At 42.3% G+C, this 6,070-nt stretch overlaps 1 pseudogene; it reads right to left on the bottom strand.

Moving 5' to 3' along the window:
- Window positions 1-357: 357 nt before the first annotated feature.
- LOC109504928 (momilactone A synthase-like) lies at window positions 358-5,543 on the bottom strand (annotated as a pseudogene).
- Between the last annotated feature and the right edge of the window lie 527 nt (window positions 5,544-6,070).

Raw genomic sequence — 6,070 nt, 5'->3', positions numbered from 1 at the left:
TATATAAAACAATAGTGAAGGAGTATTGGAGTGTTACCAACTCAGCTTCTTAAATGAGTTTTGTTGTACCACTTGAAAAGAACATCTTTTCACATTAAATTATGTTATTAATGTATAGTATTATTATATTCTTACAATTAAAGTCTATTTATATAAATAGTTAAGAATATGAAGTGACTCTAAGAACTTGAATGAATATTATGTTACTATTTAGATATATTTTTTTTTTCAATCTGATCAGATCTAGAAAAAAAATGAGCCTTTGGATTTATCCATTTGACATCCTTCTTAATGTTGAATCGTCAAACTAGACAATCTTATTCTTAAACAAATCGATACCATGAGAAAATGATTTCTTCACACATCTGAGTACCTAAACAAACCATGCGAAGGATTAGCCATCGAAAATCCTCCATCGACCAATAGGTTGACTCCACTCACATATTTGGCCTCCTCACTCCCTAGAAACAGCACTGCCTCTGCCACATCGTCCGCCTTGAGCCTCACACCCTTGAGGACTGCATGCTAGTGCATGAACTCCTCCACCTCCTCCCCTCCCATCCCCAATGCCATCGTAGCCAGTGGTGTTGCCACCCCGTGTGGCGACATGCAGTTCACACGCACCCCGAATTGGCCAAGCTTTAACGCCGCACTTCTCATCAGGTCCACCACCGCATGCTTCGAGCACATGTATGTTGTTGATGCCACCCTTGGCACTACCAACGCCATGCTCGCTATCATCACGATGCTTCCTGATGCGTTGGGTGTTGGGGATGTCTGACTAGGACATCACTTCCATAAAATTTTTTTGATACCACGCATCATAGTAGGAAGAAATAAAAAATAAAATAAGAAATATAATACAAATACGTGGATCGGCCTCAAGCCTACCTCTACGGGACGTGCAAGCTTTACTATGAGAGAATAAAATACAATCAATATATGAGAAACTTATCACTCAATCTTTGTATAAGAGTCTCTCAATAAGAAGCCTTAAAATTCTTACAAAGCTCTCTGAAACCTCTCTTGAAGCCTTTTTTACCTCTAGGATATCACCAACTATCTAACACAATAAACGACTCATCAATCGAAGCTATATAGGCTTCAGAATCTCAAAAATAATGTTACACTAAGAATACTAAGTCTTCATCAACTCTAGAACCATCCATGGCCATCTGATCATGATCAGCTCGCACCAAAGCTATCCGATCATGCATTATAGCCTCAGATTAAGCTTGATCACTCTCGGAGTCATCCTCAACTTTTCGATCATGAACGGCTCACTCTAGAGCCATCAAATCGCTTAAAATCATCTGTGGACCATGCATGGACCACGTAATCTTGCACCTCCATGGTGGTCGGCTTCTCTTTGTACAAGAGAGCATTGATCAATCATTGCTGGATGAGCATGTCCTTCACCTTTGCCTGCCACAAGAAGAAATTACTCTTTTCATCAAACCTATTGATCTCCATCTTGATTGAGCCTATCTTCTCCATCTTTAATCTTGCTCACCACCACCAAAATTTATATTCTGATACCATCTCACTCTGATACCACTTGTTAGGGATGTCTGATCAGGACACCACCTCCACAAGATCTTTTCGATATCATACATCACAATAGAAAGAAAAAAAAAAAAATAAGAAACTCTATACAAATACGTGGATCGATCTCAAGGTTACCTCCATGGGACGTGTAAGCTTCACTATGAGATAATAAAATATAACCAATATAAGAGAAACTCATCACTTAACCTTTGTACAAGAGTTTCTCAATAAGAAGTCCTAAAATCCTCACAAAAGCTCTTTGAAATATCTCTTAAAGTCTTTCTGCACCTTCAGAACGTCACTAGTATCCAACACTATAAATGGCTTATCAATCGGAGCTATATAGGCTCCAAAATCTTTAAAATACTATTATATTAGGAATACTGAGTCTCAATCAATTCTAGAACCATCTGTAACCCTCCGATCAAGATCGGCTCGCATCAGAACCATTTGATCATGAATGGCTCACTCCAAAACCATTGGATCTTGCAAAATCACCCATGAATCATGCATGGACCGCGTGATCGGTCCACACGACCTCTATGGACCACCCAGCACCTTGTGGTCCATGATGGACCGCATAGGGCGTTGGGCCTAGGTGCCCGCATGCATGTTGGGTTGGCCTGCACATGTGCTCTGGGCCTGCCAGTGGGTTAGGCTGTGCACTCCTATCAGTGCATGCCTCCGTCGAGCCCTGCTACGCCACCGTCGGCTTCCACCGCCTCATGGTCCATGCCACTGTTTCGAGCTTCTTTTACATGTATCTTCACCGTTTAGACTCTGTTTGGACTGTTCTTCAGCTCGTTGGACTCCATTCATCATCTTGGATCTTACTGTGAGCTCAGTGTGGATTGAATCTTGAAGTATATTTCCTAACACCAGAATCATCACACGTGCAGCATGCTTCATCCCAAGGTAGTTGCCCACCAGATTAATGCCCACCACCCTTTTGAAGTCGGCCTTGTCGGATTTGTGTATCTGCATGCATGGCAAGCCGAAGATGCTGGCATTGTTGAACATGATGTCCAACTTGCCATAGCGAGAGATGGCGGCATCGATGGTGTCTTGGATGTGAGACTTGTCGGTAACATCGCAATGGACATAGGAGGCTGCGGAGGAGCCAAGAGATTCTCAGAGGGCTATCTAATCACAAACCACATCAAACTATGTATTTTTCTGATGAGATAGCCAAATAGTTTCGACAGACGATGCCATCACTATTTAAGATTTTATAGAGAGAACTAAAAGGAAGAACCTCGAGGACTTTGATCTTGGTGCAGATGGATCAATACTGTTGGACAAAATAAGATTGGTAGCCAAATAGTATGGATAGAGGAAATGCCATCACTATTTAAGATTTTATAGAGAGTTCTGGGAGGAAGAACTTCGAGAACTTTGACCTCGGTGTAGATGTACGGATCGATGCTATTGGACAAAAAAACATAGTTTAGGACTTCACAAGGTTCAAACCATTTAGATCCCAGCAAACTAGTGAATGGTCTTCTAATTTTTTGGCATGGACGTGCGATGAAGAGACCAAGGATATCTAACAAGCATGAGGTCAAGGTAAGCATATTGAAGCAAAATGGTTTTCTTAAATTGGGTTGCAGAAGCAAAGGTCAGGGATGCCTCTTTTCCAAAAAAATAAAAATAAAGGTCAGGGATGCCTCAAGTGAAAAATAATAAATTAATTTTATTATAATAATTAATGAAAGTAAGAAAATAAAGAAAATTATCAAAAAATTACAATCCAATTATAAGGATTGAATGTAAACTAGATATAGAAAGTGTTGCTATCAAATCCCAAGCCAACGAGGTTAGACGTGGTCTTCCTGCAAGAAGAAGAGATGAATGAGTCCTCGGACGAAGATGAAGTGGAAGGATCCTTGGCTAGAGATGAGATGCTAAAGGAGATGTTTCCTTAATGTTGGAGCTGGACTTATAAAAAGTTTCTAATAGGAAGGTTTTTCGGTGAAGACCCTCCAATGCTTAAGTTAGCTGAAAATTGGAGAATCATGAGAGAGAGAAAGAGTAGTGGAGCATCTTAAGGCTTTGAGAACTTACTTGAAGTTTTCTTTTCCCTTTATTTATAGAGGATGACTAAGAGTTGTGTACATCGGTGGGACTGGCCATTTTGAAAAGTGTGCATGGATCGTGCCAGCGATGATCATACTCCACACTTGGGATGCGAAGCTAGCTACTAGTTATTGTGTGGGGTGTGATCAAATCCTGATAGCTAAAATTTTTTTATCTGATCTTTCTACGATCATGAGGATTGCCTTCCTGAAATAGCCATCTTGTCGAATTGGGATGACTTGTTGATCTAAGACTATGCTTCTCAAATTTTGCCAGATCGACTGTCGCCAACCCTTGCTCATCTCGGCCATATCTGAGGACCAAATCAGTCGAGGATGAGGTGGAGGTCCACAACACTTGGCCCCTACTCTCAAGTTCAAGCTTGAGCCAAGGTCGATCAAAGAGAGTGGAAACCTAGCCGAGGCTAACTTGACAAGCTCGATTAACATGTTATGGCAACTGAACTTAGGCATCAATAGCGATTCACCATGTGTCATAAATTAGTGCACTTGATCTCTTCAATATGTTGATCTAAGCCATTGGAGACATGAATCCATGTGGGGCTGATTATAGCCATCCTTGGGCCGCCATTTGGTAGCCATCAATGGTGGCTAGGTGAATTGCCACCAGATCAGAGCCATCTGAGCTCTTATAAATGGACACTCCCTTCCTCAAGTTTCATCTTTACTATTTTATAATTCTACAATTGCGAAAGAGAGAGGTGAGGTCCTTGGCGATCTCTGGCGAGTCTCCGGTGATCATCATTAGTAGTCATGGTTGTCCTCAGCTAGATCCAACCTCCAAGCTCAAACCTTCAAAGTCTAGTCCTTGGGCTATTCGGTTGTTCTTGTTGTAGGTTAGTTTTTCTTCTCTTCTTTTTCAAATTTTGTTGAAGATGAGCATCTTGAGCTCATCACTAGATAGTTGGTCTTCTAATCGGGACCCATCTAATGGAGGTCCTCAGTTCTATAGTGATTCCTCCTTGGAGGGCTTCGATGTTGAGGCGGTGCCAAATTTTGGACCCTTCTGAGTAACCTCCATCCTCACTCGTGAGGACTTGGAGGTCATCCGTCTCCAATACCATAATACTCTGAGATTCAAATTGGAGCTCGCCAGTCTCGATGATCAGATAGTTAGAACATCCTCAAGGTCAGATCAGACTCTACGAAGAGTCCTTAAAAGTCGGTCTTAAGTTACCTTTCTATTCTTTAATTGTAGATCTTCTTAGGGCCTTCCAAATAGCTCTTCGTTGTGTGGTGCAAACTCATGGAACCTTATAGTGGCCTTCTTTTCTCACTGTGTCCTCCTCGATGTTGAGCCGACTATCTACCTCTTTTAGACATATTTCTTAATCAAAAAATATCCCAAAAAGGTCGAGTGATGGTATGCTTCTCACTAAATGAGGCAGTGTCTCGTCTGAGATGCTCCTTCCTCTATTCATAAGTGGAAGGAGTGTTATTTTTCTATTTCGATCGAGCAATCCTAGGGTTTTAATACTTCATGGGATGATCTTGGCGGTCATCGAATAAGGCTTCAATGCTCTGAGACACCGAGAAGGAAGCCTTGAGGTTCATTTTTAGCCATATCACTCCTCCTTTATGTACGCTCCTTTTCGAGAAGACATTATATAAAGTCGGCTTGAGCCCGACTAATTATCAAGGTAAGTATTAATATTTGCAATTTGTATTTCATCTCGATTCTTAATTGCTGGTTGTTTTCTGCTTTTCTTACATGAAGCTTGAGGAACTTGAAGAGCCACATTGCTTTGCAAAGAGGAAGAAACCTTTGGGCAGTGCTCTTGTCCCCAAGTGAGGTAGAGCCAAGGTGGTCCTCACGCAGCAAGCCACCAATTCTCCATGTGCACCAGCCTGTGGTCTAGTTTCGAGGAGGGAGGCATCTTCCTCGAGAATATTAGTCATTTCCCCCCTTCGATCAATCACTCTAGGGGCCCACTCCCTCCTTCTTCTGCTTCTTCTTCCCTCCAAGGTGCAACAACACCTCAGGGTTGTTCTCATGGATCTTCCCACTGAGCCATTGCTCTAGCCTTAGCTCCACATAGTCCCTTGTAGGACTAGGGCAAGGAGTTCAGGACCGAAGGTTGGGCCTGACAAATAATTGGATTGCTCACAAACTACTTCAAGTTGCCATCCATTTGATCGATGTCAAGGTGATTGATTGGGAAGGAGCTGGACACCGCATCAAGGACTCCTATGACTCCCTTCTTTGGGTGAGTTCAAAAATTTTTCTCTTCTCTCTTTTTTTTTACTGACTAGATCTCCTTCGAAGCTCATCCACCATATGGACCACTTCATGGGAGTCCTGAAGGTGGGCTGGCAAACCTCAGAGGAGGCCAAGGCCAAGGCGGTATAGGCTGAGAAAAAGGTGTTTGAGGCCTTGCAGTTGAAGGTGGCGGCCAATAGGGAGATGGAGTCCCTGAAGGCCAAAA

This window comes from Elaeis guineensis, chromosome 9 (genome assembly GCF_000442705.2).
Source record: "Elaeis guineensis isolate ETL-2024a chromosome 9, EG11, whole genome shotgun sequence".
NCBI lineage: Eukaryota > Viridiplantae > Streptophyta > Magnoliopsida > Arecales > Arecaceae > Elaeis > Elaeis guineensis.
This window is presented reverse-complemented; position numbering and strand designations above follow the sequence as displayed.